At 36.3% G+C, this 17,509-nt stretch overlaps 1 protein-coding gene across 16 annotated transcripts in view; it reads left to right on the forward strand.

The window, feature by feature from the left end:
- Window positions 1–17,509, forward strand: part of NRIP1 (nuclear receptor interacting protein 1) — a 300,299-nt gene that overhangs the window by 79,505 nt on the left and 203,285 nt on the right. The window contains exon 4 of one of the 16 annotated variants that reach the window (XM_060098611.1): window positions 16,594–16,764. The exons of the other annotated variants lie outside the window; for them this stretch is intronic. The gene's annotated coding sequence lies outside the window, so the exon portion shown is untranslated. The remainder of the gene's footprint in view (window positions 1–16,593; window positions 16,765–17,509) is intronic. 16 annotated transcript variants of the gene reach the window in all.

Raw genomic sequence — 17,509 nt, forward strand, 5'->3', positions numbered from 1 at the left:
CCCCACAATATTTTATGATAGACAAGGAAGTTTGAATTGATAGTGTAATTACTTTAAAACAAATGCCTAAATAGCTTTTGGAGTATATTTTGTTTTTAATATATATTAAAGAGTGTCTTATTGTACATTTTAGAAAAATGTGTTTTCAAACTTGTATCCATCTACATCAAAGTTAGATATTTTCTGGACCTCCATGACTTCTTAGCCTCCTCAGACCTGAGAAACATCACTTAGGTTTGATACCCTACCATGAAGCAAGTGGGGACCTGAAGCTTACCCCTTCGGTACAGGTCAAAGGAGTGAATTTCCTTGATTTTACATTGCTGCTAACAGCAGCATGAAGATGTGGAAGAAGTAGGAAAGGCAGGGCAATGACATGTTGACTCTTCTTGCATCAGTATTCCAGACCTGCTTGGATAATGTTTGTTTTTGTTGAATTGGTTTTTAGATTTTCAGGTATAGTCTTTTAAAAGTAATTTGATCACTTTCACATATTCTAATTGAATCACTTTATGGCAGGATATTGTTTTTATTTAGCCAGCCACAGTAAAATCTCATGCTTGAAGCTCTTCAGCAAATACAGGTTCAAATGAAAAAGATTGTCCTAAGAATAGCTTTGACCAATTTGATTTAATCTTTATTGCACAATTTAAAGGGTTCAAGTTGTTTGGTATATAATTATTATATACTTCAGTGATTGATTTTTCAAATGGACAAAGAGAAATAATTTCTCATTTGTGGTTAATATATGATACAGAGTTAATTCATAAAGGCTTTCTTTCCCCATTTCATTATAACTCTTTTTTAGGAAGAGTTTGATTGGTCTGATTTTAGGGATTAAATCTTTCAATGTGATACTTCATTTCTTAAATACATCTCCACTGTAAGAAAATTTAACAATGAAATATTTTAGTGTAAATAGATTTTATTCAACTTCCTGTGGAGTGAGTAGTTTGGGAGAGGAAAATGGTGAAAAGCTTTATGATACTAGAATTTTGAAACATTTGCTCATTCTTGTCTGTAGTCTGTGGGCATGTTATGCCTTACAAACCTTAGCCAGGAAGACACTGGTTAAAGGAAACTGAATGAATATGATCATTTTTTAATGAACAGATGTTAAAGTAAAGACCCTCATAAATATTTAAATTTTGTATTTTTCTAGCAGAATACTAGTCACATATGTTTTCCAAACCCACAGAACTTCCTGCATAGAATAAAATACTTTATTGCTCTTTAATTTTTTTGGTTAATTTATATTCAGAGAGGGGGATGGTGCCTTGAATTTGAAACCAAACATTATAACTACCATTATTACATCATTTCAAATCTTAAGGTACCTTAGAATTATGGTACACCCCGTGTTTTATAGTCTGAGGCTCTAGGAGTTTGACTTGTTGCATGTTCTACTGGAAATGCTGTCTCTGCCAGGTGCTGGGATGTATGGTGACAGAGACATAATCCTTGCCCAGAAGGAGTTTACATTCTAGTTGAGGGCCGTGCATAAACAATGCAAAATACAGTTTTGTGATGAGATGATTGAAAGAGCTACTGAGTGTTGTGGAGTCCCAGAGATGAGAAACTGTCCTCAGCCTGTATAGTTCAGGGAAGGCTGCCCAAGGAGGAGGGAGGGGGGCATAGCCCTCAGCTGAGACTTACAGAGTAGAAAAGATATCTTATTCCTTTAGCTTGATTGTGGGTAAGTGGAGCATCTTTTAATTCTGATATATTTTATCAAATGATGATGATGGTAGGGATTGTGTGGGTGAAAAGGTAGGGAAGGACACTGAGCAGAAGATTCTTTTCTTTTTATTCTGCATCACAATTATTTTTCCCACTGTTATGTCTTACTCATATACTCATGTGTAATGACAAGAATTGAAATATGAAACAAATTATTCATTTTATATAAGTGCTACAATTGAAAGCGTAATAACTACCAAAACAATAAAGCAAAATATAAATAGAGGAAATACTGACATAAGAATTTAAGTAATTGATACTGGAGTTGAACAAAGTACTGAACAGAGAAGTGTCAGTATGGTATATACGTGCCAGCCCATGTGTCATCATTCTATCTCCACCAGACTAAAAAGAAAGAAAACAAGAAAAATGATGTATATAATAGAGACTCTCACAAAGCTAAAGTATTTCATTTTTTGCTGTTAAAATAATTTTATTAAATAATGCTCATAGTAGATAGTAGTAATTGTTTCTGATGATCTTAATTGCTAAAGTAAAGGTTGTTCTGAAATATTTTGGGTCCAGTAAGTGAAGTCAGGAAGGCACAGACCTATGTGGCCTAGACTGGTCTTCCTGCTTCTTCTCCAGCTCGTAGGAGCCTCTTCTAAAGCCACCTCACTACCCACACTCCAATCTATAGCTGAGTGTCAGGTGCCATGGCCAGGGCCATGCAGACTGTCCCTGCTCATGGACTGAATGTGCCTGACACCTGGATAGCAGGTCTCAGGTTGGCAGCCACTGGCCATAGCTCCTAAGATTATTACTTCAGACGTTGCTTCTGTGTACTGATGAGCAAGAGAGACGTTGTGGAAAGGTATGGGTGGTAGTTTCACAGTCAAAATGAAACCACTTAAAGTAAATAGCCTACTGACGGTGTGCCAGTAGCTTTATCTCCCTAGTTGAAGAACGTATTTTAACACGTTACCTGTTACTATTAATGTTACCTGTCAATATTTAAAGGCATAGAAATTCTCCAGGTACATTGTGTGTATTCTTGTTGTTTTGCTCACTAATCCCCTGGGGTGGGAGCCTGTTAAGTTCATTGACCTCTTTCTTCCCTTTACACATATCACCACTGTGTCGCTCTGTCCGTGGATTGTGTCTGTAGCGATACTTCTCTGCCACAGACTGACTAAAACCCTCAATCTAGAAAGCTTTGTGTTCTGGGCCATTGTGGGCAAGCGTGGTGTCATAATGTTTTTATTATTTCTGGAAAGTCAAGTCAGAGTTCACACAGCAAGGCGGCACTTTCACCCAGGACATAATATTTCACCCAGAACATATTTATTCATTGGTAAGTGATTCCTCTAAATAGACTTTAATATAGTATATTTTACAAGGAATTCTGTTTGTTTTAAGCTAGAAAATATGTCAATAGATTTTGTGATCAAAGTTTGATGTACAAATGGGTGCCCATTACTGGTAATTTTGATATACCCTTGGTCTGCTTCTGCCTGGTAAAGGAAGTTCCATTTTCAGTGGTATTTAATTTGATAATTTTTTTTCCTTTTTCCTTTGTTATTGAGAAACTAGCAGACCTTCTAGGATAGGATAATTCTGGTATTTTCATTCCAACCTACTTAATTCATCAAAAATAATTTTGCAAAATAAAAAACTGATAATTGAGAACATTTACATGTTCATGTATCATAATTTGCAAGTTATATCGAGTTACAGCAGGTGTTGCTTAATTAACAAGGAAGGCTTTTATATTATAAATTTACCCCAACAGCATTATGCATTCTTAAAAATAATTTCTTGGTCAGAATGCTTCAGTAAGAACATTCATCACATAACTCTTGGTTTCATAAATGTAATTTAAGATAAATTAAGTATCTTGTTTGAGCAGCTGAAACAAAAGGCATGGTTTTGTTAGGTAATTATACTGTTCAATAATATACTCCATTAAGAGTCACTTTCATTGCTGCTGTTGATAACCAAAGTTTCTTCGTATATGTATAATTTGGAAATTATCATGGAAGACTATGGACACATTGTAAAGTTTTTCTGGTTGAACCAGTTTTTAGCAGTTAGATCTGTGTATTAGGGAAGAAGTGACCCAAGACGTTGAGAAATAGACAGTTTGCATTTTAGCTGGTACAAAGGCTTAGAGGTGTCGGGGAGCGTGGTCGATTCAGGAACCTGCAAGTTAAATCAGTTTCAAAGTTGTCACGTGGCAAGGATCAGTTATAACAAATGAATAAATACCCAAGAATACATACACATATACATACACACACATAAAAACTCATGATTCTGAAACATATATACACTACTCTCCTTTCTTACTCTGTGATCCAGTACAACATTTTTAGTAGAACATATTTTATAACAAAAAGCGCATAAAGATCTTGTCTTCAAAGATGGGGAACATTTTTAAAACAGAGTGTACCCTGTGAGTAAATGCAGAGTGTCTGGTAGGTGTACAATGCCAGCTGTTACATCAGTTCTGTTGGTAATCTTTCTTACTGATCTATGACCTTGACCTTGTGTTTATGTCTGTATGTCAAATCTATTTTAGGGCTAGGTGAACTATAGTTGAGTGTAATAGGATTTATGCTCCAGTCTCAAAGGATGTTCATATATATATATATATATATACATACACACACACACATACATATACACATATATATGTAACGTGTATATAGATATAGAGATATGTATATATCTGTATATATACACACATACTATAAACACTCAAACAATTCCATGAGAAGAAAGCACCATTTTCCATTATATTTCATATTTTGATAGAGATTGGAAATTATTATGCTTTTCAAATCTGATAGAAAGCAGCAGTTACTTTGAAGGGCTATTGGAAAAGGTTAGGAGAAGCTCTACCCTATTAGTTTTATATTTAAACCCTTTTTTCCACACTTATGTGCCACCAAATCATTTGTTAATAATTATTTTGTGTTTCTTCAGAGAAACTATTGTTTAACCGAAGGCAGTGAACAGACATTAATGTTAATGCTGAGTATCACAGGTATTCTTTATCATATAATAATTCTCTTCCTGGATTTTTAAAAATTACACTTAGAATTTAATTTTATTTAAAAATATTCTAGTTTCTGTGTTTTCAAGATAATGCAGCACAGCATCCATGAAGGTGTTCCATTTTGGAGTAGAAATTGTTTGGCAGTTAAGCTCTGTCTCTAGCTCCTTTGATTCTGTGAGCCTTTTTAATTTAAAATCTCTAACTTCATACGCTTAACTTTGATTATAAATTAAATTTTTATGTAAACTACACAGGGAGAATAAAATGGATAGTGGACTTACTGAATCTGATTCATAGACATAAGCCTTTTGAGAATAATTCAGAACAAAGAAGCTCTTCTTTATTTCACTGTATCATTTATAGGGGATACTTGTTTCTGTCTCCAGGATAATGTTTTTTACCTCTCTCATGCGTTTGTCTATGTCATCAAGGGTCTTAAATCTTTACTATTACATTTTATTCAGTATATAGTCATTGAGAGATAAGCAAAAGCTCCAGTTTGAATATAAGCTCATATTTAGCTTTTAAATAAACATCTGTTTGAAATTCTGTGCCCCAGTAAAGAAAGTAGTGAAGATAAACAACTGGGGGATTGAATGGGTAGGGTGTATGGCTATTTCAAAATCATTTCCTTCCCCTAGAATTCACTAAAAAGACGATAGAACATACTGGTCAGGGCTATTTCCACAACTTTTATGACAGCCTGTCATCTCTCTGGTTAAAATGATTGTCATTTTTATCAACTACAGTTTGATACATTACTTGGAATCATAGAAATAAAATTTTAGAGTTGAAGAGGTCCTCAGATACATACATCCTTCTGTTGAACACTCAAGTCAGTCAAGCACTAACGTCTCCTAGTGAGTCTCTTAATAGAGGAAGTGAGTGACACTATTTTACTCCTGTGGAAGCAGCTGACAGCAAGTTAAAGCTGATGGGCCTGCAAGGTAGGAGCAAATTTGCCCTTGGGCAAAAATATGTAAGTCCCTTAGGTTGCAATGGAGACCAATCTGGGCAGCTGTTTTACTCACTACAGTGTCAGTATCTTCTGTTACCAATCTCTGAAGAGTATTTACACCTAAAATGAGAACCCCTGGGACAGGGCCAGAAGCTCTTGTGGGTCTAATTTTAAATGTTAAGGCCCTCAGTTGAGCAAAGTGTTTTCAGGTAAGTATTTTCTTGGCACCCATCAGGTTGAACATCTTTTGATAGATAATGCTACAACAAAAATTGTCTTGGAATTTAAATTACATGAAAGGACATATACTAATTCTGATTTATTTTTCAAAAAATTAGAAGTATATTCTAATAAATGAAATACCAGGCCTCCTCCTTTACTATGCCCATTATTATTTCCAGCTGTAAAATGGCAACAATTGAACATTTCTTTTATTATTTTTCTTAACTTTTTTCAAAAACTAACTTTTAATTTATAATAGAGGATTCACTATATTCTTCACTTTTCAGTGAAGTCCAGGACCATTATCTGAAATTTTACTTTCCTTTATTGTTCTATGACATTAAGTGTTGGGTTCTAACTTCATTCTGACTTTTCATCGGCCCTTGGTTTAGAAAGCTAATCTCACCTATTTGCATAAAATGTTTGGTGTTACATCTTCTTGATAAATTTTTCTTGGGTTTTTTTTTTTTTTTTTTTTTTCCTGTTCAGCTCCTAAAACTTTCTTTCAAAGTCTCACCTTGGAGAACACCAAGAGTTCTCTGAATCATTTACCTGGATTTGTATTGCTTAAGTAAAAGTTTCAATAATTAGGACTTTTGAATCTTCTTAGTACTTACATATTTTTCTTCTAATGCTTACTGAAACATCTTAATGTTTGTCTTTCCTTTTGCATAAAATTGCATCCCCAAAATACTCTACAGTAAAACTTAGGTAATATTGTCCAATAGGAGTAGCCTCTCAGTTCCTTCTGCATTTTGAGGAACCAGGGCCAAGAATCCAAATGCTCATTAAAGCGGCATTGCAGAAATACCTTTAAATTCAATACTCAAACAGGTGTTACTTGATAATGCAGAAGAAATTGGAGATTTCATGGAAACAATTGGAAGTTGTGAGGTATTCATTAGACATCATTTAAATAGCATACAAAGTGACTTCATAGATGTTTAATCATTGAAATGTGTTTTTAATGGAGAATTTGATTACTAGTGAGATACTGAATCAATCCTTTCCTTAAATACAGCTAGAGAAAGACCTTTCTCATGTATTTTCAACCAGAAGTAGTCCCACGTATAAGAATCCTATTAGATGCATCCTTCATTTATCCAAGTAAAATCTTTTTACTTGGACTTTACCATTTATAAAAGTGTTTAAATATTCAGCGAATTTTCCCTTGCTTAATAAACCATTTCCAAATAGAAAATGTAGAACAGTGCAATGGAAATATTTTGCTTTAGAGAATCAATATAAAACCTAGTTAGGAATTGTTAATATGCAAATTATTTACAACTGTCTTTTATCAATTAAAGCGCTAAGGAAAAAGTTACGATATTTATGTTGAGTCTTATTTTTCAAGTTCTTTTTTCAAATGTAGCTTTTTAGAAAAACATACTTTAAATTCAAGCATTTTTTACTAGATATTTCATTAAACTAGTCTGCGTATTGAAACTTGGATCTTTGCCAAAATCTATCCATGCATATGACCAAGACTGCTTGAAATTCATTTATGGTTTAGTTTGATTTTATTATTATTTTTAATAATTCTGTCCTGCCACAACAATAATTCTTTTCGCTGCATGCTAGTGGACCAATAAAATCTCAATTTTATTAAATTTAAAGATATTTTTATGCTTATAAACAATTTTATATTAATAAAAGGAAGATTTCATTTATAATTTTAACACTATAAAATGGTTATACATTAATTTTATTAAATTATCTTGAAATGCATTAACCCTTGGTATACAATCAGGGTTCTTTGAACCCAGTTTTAGTTTGAAGTTGTTTGTTTGTTTGGTAGGAAGGATTGTATTATATGACTGTTATTCTTTTTTAATGTTTCAATGAATATGTTTTCAATACAAAAAAACATTATATCTTGTTATTACCATGTGTATCCATTGGAACTTTTTATAACTCAAACATACATAATGGAATCTTAGTGATCTTATTTTTCCTGTATCTTTAGTCATTTTGCTCTTTTATCATTTTGGAAATTAATTCATCATTTACTTCCAACTGTATGATATAAAGACTAAGATTATAAGCCAAAGGAAGTTAATGAAAGTGCCTAGAAGGATGGTGCAGTAGTGAAATATGTCATCATTATTGTATCATCTTCAGTTTTCTAATAGCATTGCCTGTTAATACTGTATTATCTTTCAAGAGTGTAAAAAAATGTTTGGAGATTATCTTTGTAGTCTTTCTATTTTGTTTTAAATTTGTAGTAAGTATAGTTGAGAATTCAGTTTTTTTTTTTTGAGAATTCAGTATTTTTTATTTTCCATCCCTAATGTTAAAGAGAAGAAAGTTGGCATAGGAAGATGCTTCAATTAGATGAGTCACTGGATGAGTGCAAAGAGACTGATAGTAACATTCTATACATGATTGATGATGGTGACATTGAGTATATAAGCAACATCTCGGACTATTGTCTTCAGATGACAGTATCCAAGATGAATTTTCTCAAACTCAAGGATCAAAATGAGTGAACAATATAGTTCTTTTTCCCCCCAGCTTAATTGAGATATGATTGACATATCATATTTTATAAGGTGTGTAATGTGATGATTTGATATGCACATGATTACCGAAGTGAGGTTAGTTGACATATCCATCACTTCACATAGTTACCATAACAATATAGCCCTAAAGACAAAAAGGAAATACAGTATTTTCCTCCAGTTAGTTGCTTATTAGGAAGGACTTCATTCAGTATTTTGTGACAAGAACCTCACCTGCCCTATCTTGGTTCTTTTATGATGTTGACACACCCACATTTTTTGAAACAGAAGTGTACAAATACACACGGCTGGTGTGTAACAAGAGATTGGAAGGCAGTAGATGACATGAAAATGACATAATTCTTTGGATTGATCACTGTAATTGGTATTAACAAATCTAAAAATAAAAAATATTTTACAATTATGTAACAAGGAAGATTTCTGTCCTTCTTTCCTCAGTATAATTTTGAGCTGTCCAAGTTTTCCAAAGTAACACATTTTGAATTATACAAGTACAAGAAGAAGACTCAGAAGTGATGATTAAGCTAGCACCTTTTAGACATGTATTTCAAATCTGGAATTGGTATTTACAGGGTATTTCCAGGTTCATGCATGACAGTAGTTGAGCTATCAGTTCCAAAGTGCCTTGCCCATTTCAGATATGTTATCCTTCAAAACCAGGAAAATATAGAATTAAGAACTGGGTTTGCCATGTGTAAATTCTTATTAAAAATTCTAACGAAGTTGTTTTACATTATCTCTTTATTCTTCTGTAAATTATTCATAAGTTGACCTAAGTAGTGATGAAATGTTCATTGGACCCAGATGGTAAATGGTGATGACTGTTTTTCTTGGTATACTGAGGGTTAAATGAATTCATTAAAATTGTAAAGAGCTGATTTTGATTTAGACTGATAATTCTAAAATCAAAATTAAGTCACTTCTTGGTATAATAAATATTACACTAAATTTTTTGTTAAAAACAGAAAATCTTTTTCTAAAAATTTTATGGAATCACCCTATAAAAATGACAACTAAGTTGAAAAAGACATTGTTCAGTCAGCTTTTAATTTGTCACTGGGTAGGTTTTATTTTTTTCCCTTTCACATATATATATGTATGTATTTTTAGTGTTCATTAAAGAAATCTTTCTTCATTTTGCCTGTCATGCCTACCAACCTAATGTTTAAAGACAGGCTATTAATGTATTTTAGTTTCTAAACTGAATTTTTCGTTCTAAACCTCATGAGAGTTGCAAAATTTGTGAGACCTTCATTTGAATTCTTTTTCCTATTTTTTTCTGCCCCCTCAGTACTTTTACTCCCCCTTTGGTCCTTCTTACCTTCCATAAACCAAATATTTTGGATAATTCTTTTTCCCTTTCTGCAGAAATCACTTAACAAGTGTTTGCCGTACAAGTCAAGTCTCTTCCTTATTTTGTTTATGAAGAGAGTATGGAATATTTTTATTTTTATTTTTTTTATTTATTTTATTTTATTTTATTTATTTTTTTTTTTTAATTTTTTAATTTTTTTTTTATTTTACAAATTTAATCAGTTATACATATACATATGTTCCCATATCCCCTCCCTTTTGCGTCTCCCTCCCACCCTCCCTATCCCACCCCTCCAGGCGGTCACAAAGAACCGAGCTGATCTCCCTGTGCTATGCGACTGCTTCCCACTAGCTATCTACCTTACATTTGGTAGTGTATATATGTCCATGCCGCTCTTTCACTTTGTCACAGCTTACCCTTCCCCCTCCCCATATCCTCAAGTCCATGCTCTAGTAGGTCTGTGTCTTTATTCCTGTCTTACCCCTATGTTCTTGATGACATTTTTTTCTTAAATTCCATATATATGTGTCAGCATACAGTATTTGTCTTTCTCTTTCTGACTTACTTCACTCTGTATGACAGACTCTAGGTCCATCCACCTCATTACAAATAGCTCAATTTCATTTCTTTTTATGGCTGAGTAATATTCCATTGTATATATGTGCCACATCTTCTTTATCCATTCATCCGATGATGGACACTTAGGTTGTTTCCATCTCCGGGCTATTGTAAATAGGGCTGCTATGAACATTTTGGTACATGTCTCTTTTTGAATTATGGTTTTCTCAGGGTATATGCCCAGTAGTGGGATTGCTGGGTCATATGGTAGTTCTATTTGTAGTTTTTTAAGGAACCTCCATACTGTTCTCCATAGTGGCTGTACCAATTCACATTCCCACCAGCAGTGCAAGAGTGTTCCCTTTTTTCCACACCCTCTCCAGCATTTATTGTTTCTAGATTTTTTGATGATGGCCATTCTGACTGGTGTGAGATGATATCTCATTGTAGTTTTGATTTGCATTTCTCTAATGAGTAAAGATGTTGAGCATCCTTTCATGTGTTTGTTGGCTGTCTGTATATCTTCTGTGGAGAAATGTCTATTTAGGTCTTCTGCCCATTTTTGGATTGGGTTGTTTGTTTTTTTGCTATTGAGCTGCATGAGCTGCTTATAAATTTTGGAGATTAATCCTTTGTCAGTTGCTTCATTTGCAAATATTTTCTCCCATTCTGAGGGTTGTCTTTTGGTCTTGTTTATGGTTTCCTTTGCTGTGCAAAAGCTTTGAAGTTTCATTAGGTCCCATGTGTTTATTTTTGTCTTTATTTCCATTTCTCTAGGAGGTGGGTCAAAAAGGATCTTGCTGTGATTTATGTCATAGAGTGTTCTGCCTATGTTTTCCTCTAGGAGTTTGATAGTGTCTGGCCTTACATTTAGGTCTTTAATCCATTTTGAGCTAATTTTTGTGTATGGTGTTAGGGAGTGATCTAATCTCATACTTTTACATGTCCCTGTCCAGTTTTCCCAGCACCACTTATTGAAGAGACTGTCCTTTCTCCACTGTACATTCCTGCCTCCTTTATCAAAGATAAGGTGACCATATGTGCGTGGGTTTATCTCTGGGCTTTCTATCCTGTTCCATTGATCTATCTTTCTGTTTTTGTGCCAGTACCATACTGTCTTGATTACTGTAGCTTTGTAGTATAGTCTGAAGTCAGGGAGCCTGATTCCTCCAGCTCCATTTTTCGTTCTCAAGATTGCTTTGGCTATTCGGGGTCTTTTGTGTTTCCATACAAATTGTGAAATTTTTTGTTCTAGTTCTGTGAAAAATGCCATTGGTAGTTTGATAGGTATTGCATTGAATCTGTAGATTGCTTTGGGTAGTAGAGTCATTTTCACAATGTTGATTCTTCCAATCCAAGAACATGGTACATCTCTCCATCTATTTGTATCATCTTTAATTTCTTTCATCAGTGTCTTATAATTTTCTGCATACAGGTCTTTTGTGTCCTTAGGTAGGTTTATTCCTAGATATTTTATTCTTTTTGTTGCAATGGTAAATGGGAGTGTTTCCTTGATTTCACTTTCAGATTTTTCATCATCAGTGTACAGGAATGCCAGAGATTTCTGTGCATTAATTTTGTATCCTGCAACTTTACCAAATTCATTGATTAGCTCTAGTAGTTTTCTGGTAGCATCTTTAGGATTCTCTATGTATAGTATCATGTCATCTGCAAACAGTGACAGCTTTACTTCTTCTTTTCCAATTTGGATTCCTTTTATTTCCTTTTCTTCTCTGATTGCTGTGGCTAAAACTTCCAAAACTATGTTGAATAAGAGTGGTGAGAGTGGGCAACCTTGTCTTGTTCCTGATCTTAGTGGAAATGGTTTCAGTTTTTCACCATTGAGGACGATGCTGGCTGTGGGTTTGTCATATATGGCCTTTATTATGTTGAGGAAAGTTCCCTCTATGCCTACTTTCTGCAGGGTTTTTATCATAAATGGGTGTTGAATTTTGTCAAAAGCTTTCTCTGCATCTATTGAGATGATCATATGGTTTTTCTCCTTCAACTTGTTAATATGGTGTATCACATTGATTGATTTGCGTATATTGAAGAATCCTTGCATTCCTGGAATAAACCCCACTTGATCATGGTGTATGATCCTTTTAATGTGCTGTTGGATTCTGTTTGCTAGTATTTTGTTGAGGATTTTTGCATCTATGTTCATCAGTGATATTGGCCTGTAGTTTTCTTTCTTTGTGACATCCTTGTCTGGTTTTGGTATCAAGGTGATGGTGGCCTCATAGAATGAGTTTGGGAGTGTTCCTCCCTCTGCTATATTTTGGAAGAGTTTGAGAAGGATAGGTGTTAGCTCTTCTCTAAATGCTTGATAGAATTCGCCTGTGAAGCCATCTGGTCCTGGGCTTTTGTTTGTTGGAAGATTTTTAATCACAGTTTCAATTTCAGTGCTTGTGATTGGTCTGTTCATATTTTCTATTTCTTCCTGATTCAGTCTTGGCAGGTTGTGCATTTCTAAGAATTTGTCCATTTCTTCCAGGTTGTCCATTTTATTGGCATAGAGTTGCTTATAGTAATCTCTCATGATCTTTTGTATTTCTGCAGTGTCAGTTGTTACTTCTCCTTTTTCATTTCTAATTCTATTGATTTGAGTCTTCTCCCTTTTTTTCTTGATGAGTCTGGCTAATGGTTTATCAATTTTGTTTATCTTCTCAAAGAACCAGCTTTTAGTTTTATTGATCTTTGCTATCGTTTCCTTCATTTCTTTTTCATTTATTTCTGATCTGATTTTTATGATTTCTTTCCTTCTGCTAACTTTGGGATGTTTTTGTTCTTCTTTCTCTAATTGCTTTAGGTGCAAGGTTAGGTTGTTTATTCGAGATGTTTCCTGTTTCTTAAGGTGGGATTGTATTGCCATAAACTTCCCTCTTAGAACTGCTTTTGCTGCATCCCATAGGTTTTGGGTCGTCGTGTCTCCATTGTCATTTGTTTCTAGGTATTTTTTACTTTCCTCTTTGATTTCTTCAGTGATCACTTCGTTATTAAGTAGTGTACTGTTTAGCCTCCATGTGTTTGTATGTTTTACAGCTCTTTTCCTGTAATTGATATCTAGTCTCATAGCATTGTGGTCGGAAAAGATACTTGATACAATTTCAATTTTCTTAAATTTACCAAGGCTTGATTTGTGACCCAAGATATGATCTATCCTGGAGAATGTTCCATGAGCACTTGAGAAAAATGTGTATTCTGTTGTTTTTGGATGGAATGTCCTATAAATATCAATTAAGTCCATCTTGTTTAATGTATCATTTAAAGCTTGTGTTTCCTTATTTATTTTCCTTTTGGATGACCTGTCCATTGGTGAAAGTGGGGTGTTAAAGTCCCCTACTATGATTGTGTTACTGTCGATTTCTCCTTTTATGGCTGTTAATATTTCCCTTATATATTGAGGTGCTCCTATGTTTGGTGCATAAATATTTACAATTGTTATATCTTCTTCTTGGATTGATCCCTTGATCATTATGTAGTGTCCTTCTTTGTCTCTTCTAGTAGTCTTTATTTTAAAGTCTATTTTGTCTGATATGAGAATTGCTACTTCAGCTTTCTTTTGGTTTCCATTTGCATGGAATATCTTTTTCCATCCCCTTACTTTCAGTCTGTATGTATCTCTAGGTCTGAAGTGGGTCTCTTGTAGACAGCATATATATGGGTCTTGTTTTTGTATCCATTCAGCCAGTCTGTGTCTTTTGGTGGGAGCATTTAATCCATTTACATTTAAGGTAATTATTGATATGTATGTTCCTATTCCCATTTTCTTAATTGTTTTGGGTTCGTTATTGTAGTTCTTTTCCTTCTGTTGTGTTTCTTGCCTAGAGAAGTTCCTTTAGCATTTGTTGTAAAGCTGGTTTGGTGGTGCTGAACTCTCTCAGCTTTTGCTTGTCTGTAAACGTTTTAATTTCTCCATCAAATCTGAATGAGATCCTTGCTGGGTAGAGTAATCTTGGTTGCAGGTTTTTCTCCTTCATCACTTTAAGTATGTCCTGCCACTCCCTTCTGGCTTGTAGAGTTTCTGCTGAGAGATCAGCTGTTATCCTGATGGGGATTCCCTTGTGTGTTATTTGTTGTTTTTGCCTTGCTGCTTTTAATATGATTTCTTTGTGTTTAATTTTTGACAGTTTGATTAATATGTGTCTTGGTGTATTTCTCCTTGGATTTATTCTGTATGGGACTCTCTGTGCCTCCTGGACTTGATTAACTATTTCCTTTCCCATATTAGGGAAGTTTTCAACTATAATCTCTTCAAATATTTTCTCAGTCCCTTTCTTTTTCTCTTCTTCTTCTGGAACCCCTATAATTCGAATGTTGGTGTGTTTAATGTTGTCCCAGAGGTCTCTGAGACTGTCCTCTGTTCTTTTCATTCTTTTTTCTTTATTTTGCTCTGCATCAGTTATTTCCACTATTTTATCTTCCACCTCACTTATCCGTTCTTCTGCCTCAGTTATTCTGCTATTGATCCCATCTAGAGTATTTTTTATTTCATTTATTGTGTTTTTAATCGATGCTTGATTCGTCTTTAGTTCTTCTAGGTCCTTGTTAACTGTTTCTTGCATTTTGTCTATTCTATTTCCAAGATTTTGGATCATCTTTACCATCATTATTCTGAATTCTTTTTCAGATAGACTGCCTATTACCTCTTCATTTGTTAGGTCTGGTGGGTTTTTATCTTGCTCCTTCTCCTGCTGTGTGTTTTTCTGTCTTCTCATTTTGCTTATGTTACTGTGTTTGGGGTCTCCTCTTTGCAGGCTGCAGGTTCGTAGTTCCCGTTGTTTTTGGTGTCTGTCCCCAGTGGCTAAGGTTGGTTTAGTGGGTTGTGTAGGCTTCTTGGTGGAGGGGACTACTGCCTGTGTTCTGGTGGATGAGGCTGGATCTTGTCTTTCTGGTGGGCAGGTCCACGTCTGGTGGTTTGTTTTGGGGTGTTTGCGGACTTTTTATGATTTGAGGCAGCCTCTCTGCTAATGGGTGGTGTTGTGTTCCTGTCTTGCTAGTTGTTTGGCATAGGGTGTCCAGCACTGTAGCTTGCTGGTCGTTGAGTGAAGCTGGGTGCTGGTGTTGAGATGGAGATCTCTGGAAGATTTTCGCCGTTTGATATTATGTGGAGCTGGGAGGTCTCTTGTGGACCAGTGTCCTGAAGTTGGCTCTCCCACCTCAGAGGCACAGCACTGACTCCTGGCTCCTCAATTTGGGATGATTTGTTGTCTATTCATGTATTCCACAGATGCAGGGTACATGAAGTTGATTGTGGAGCTTTAATCCGCTGCTTCTGAGGCTGCTGGGAGAGGTTTCCCTTTCTCTTCTTTGTTCTCACAGCTCCTGGGTGTCAGCTTTGGATTTGGCCCCGCCTCTGCGTGTAGGTCGCCGGAGGGCGTCTGTTCTTCGCTCAGACAGGACAGGGTTAAAGGAGCAGCCTCTTCTGGGACTCTGGCTCACTCAGGCCGGGCGGGAGGGAGGGGCACGGAGTGCGGGGCGAGCCTGCAGTGGCAGAGGTCGGCGTGACGTTGCACCAGCCCGAGGCGCGCCGTGCGTTCTCCCAGGGAAGCCGCCCCTGGATCCTGGGACCCCGGCAGTGGCAGGCTGCACAGGCTCCCGGAAGGGCGGTGTGGACAGTGACCTGCGCTCGCACACAGGCTTCTTGGCGGCGGCAGCAGCAGCCCCAGCGTCCCACGCCCGTCTCTGGGCTCCGCGCTTTCAGCCGCGACTCGCGCCCGTCTCTGGAGCTCCTTTACGCGGCGCTCTTAATCCCCTCTCCTCGCGCACCAGGAAACCAAGAGGGAAGAAAAAGTCTCCTGCCTCTTCGGCAGCTCCAGAGTTTTCCCGGACTCCCTCCCGGCTAGCTGTGGCACATTAGCCCCCTTCAGGCTGAGTTCTCGCCGCCAGTCCCAGTCCTCTCCCTGCGCTCTGACCGAAGCCCGAGCCTCAGCTCCAGCGCCGCCCGCCCTGGCGGGGGAGCAGACAAGCCTCTCGGGCTTGTGAGTGCCGCTCGGCACCGCTCCTCTGTGCGGGAATCTCTTTGCTTTGCCCTACCCAGGTATGTGGGGAGTTTCTTGCCTTTTGGGAGGTCTGGGGTCTTCTGCCAGCGTTCAGTAGGTGTTCTGTAGGAGTTGTTGCACGTGTAGCTATATTTCTGGTGTATCTGTGGGGAGGAAGGTGATCTCCGCGTCTTACTCTTCCGCCATCTTCGGTAACCTTTCAGGTCTGGAGCATTTCTAACAAGCTCCCAAGCATGCTGATGCTACTGGTAATCGTACTGCATCTTGAGTAGCAGGGGCTGTCTGAAGCAAGGTCGTGGAGCAACACCCCACTGTGTGCGGCGGCCGGCGGGCAGGACGTGGCGGCAAGCTTCCTCCCGGGGCTGTCTGAAGCAAGGTCCTGGAGCGACACCCCACCGTGTACGGCGGCCCGCGGGCAGAACAAGGCGGCAGCCTTCGCTCGAGTATGGAATATTTTTAAATAGACGTGTATACAAGCTCTAATATTTAAAATCATTGTTGAAGTTAAAAATAAACCAGTAGATCCACTGACAAGCTAACGAATCACAGTATTTTGTAAAATATTCCAGTTGTTAAATATATTGCTTGCAAATCTCCAAAAAAGCCTAATTTTTAAATGTGTGTTGACATTTAGGTATTTGTAACTGACTCTACTCAGGTAGTGTTCAACACTTGGCAACATTCTTAAGTAATATGTATGTAAAATCAAGTAAGCCAACTATATGTCGCTGATTCAAAAATAATGTGGTTGGTTGCCTTTCCACTGAAAGAAAATGAGTCAGGTTAATAATACTAGCTTTAAATCAAACGATTTTAACCTCAAAAAGTTTAAAAAAAATACAGGTTTCTATGAAAAGCTCTTTTTCTTCTTGTTCATGTAATTGGTGCTGTTTATAGAATTTTCTTTTCAAAGAAATTAATGAAAAATAACCACTTTAACTTAGAATTTTCTGAGAACGATTATTCCTCTTTCCTTCAGATCTATTCTAAATTTGTTTCTTGCCCACTGTTCTACAGGATGATGTGATAGCTTAGTGTTAACACATAGTTATACTTTCATGTGTTACAGTAACCACATTTTCTAAACTAAAAATTGGTGCAAGTACCCTAATACATTTTTTTTAAATAATGACTTTAATTTTTAAATCTTCTAAAAAAATTTTTTTAATTACATGTAACATTTTATCT

This window comes from Mesoplodon densirostris, chromosome 5 (assembly GCF_025265405.1).
Source record: "Mesoplodon densirostris isolate mMesDen1 chromosome 5, mMesDen1 primary haplotype, whole genome shotgun sequence".
NCBI classification, from domain to species: Eukaryota; Metazoa; Chordata; class Mammalia; order Artiodactyla; family Ziphiidae; genus Mesoplodon; species Mesoplodon densirostris.